The sequence below is a fragment of the Hyla sarda genome, chromosome 5 (genome assembly GCF_029499605.1).
Source record: "Hyla sarda isolate aHylSar1 chromosome 5, aHylSar1.hap1, whole genome shotgun sequence".
Classification (NCBI taxonomy): domain Eukaryota; kingdom Metazoa; phylum Chordata; class Amphibia; order Anura; family Hylidae; genus Hyla; species Hyla sarda.
The window spans coordinates 356008717-356008952 of NC_079193.1; positions in this window are offsets into that span (position 1 = coordinate 356008717).

Below are 236 nucleotides of genomic sequence, written 5' to 3' on the forward strand. Positions count from 1 at the left end.
TACAAAACTAAAAATAATACCTCCGGGCACATATGACATCATGAATACAATTCAGACATAAACGTACAAATAATTATTTTATTCTTTTCTTGGTGAACAATATGAACTATTATAAAGTTTCACATTTTGGCCAGTTAAAAAAAAAAAAAAAAACACATTCTAAAAAAGAATAGAGAACCAAATGATTTATCAGATAAGTAAAATATACAATATGTAAAAACTTTAAACATTGGCAT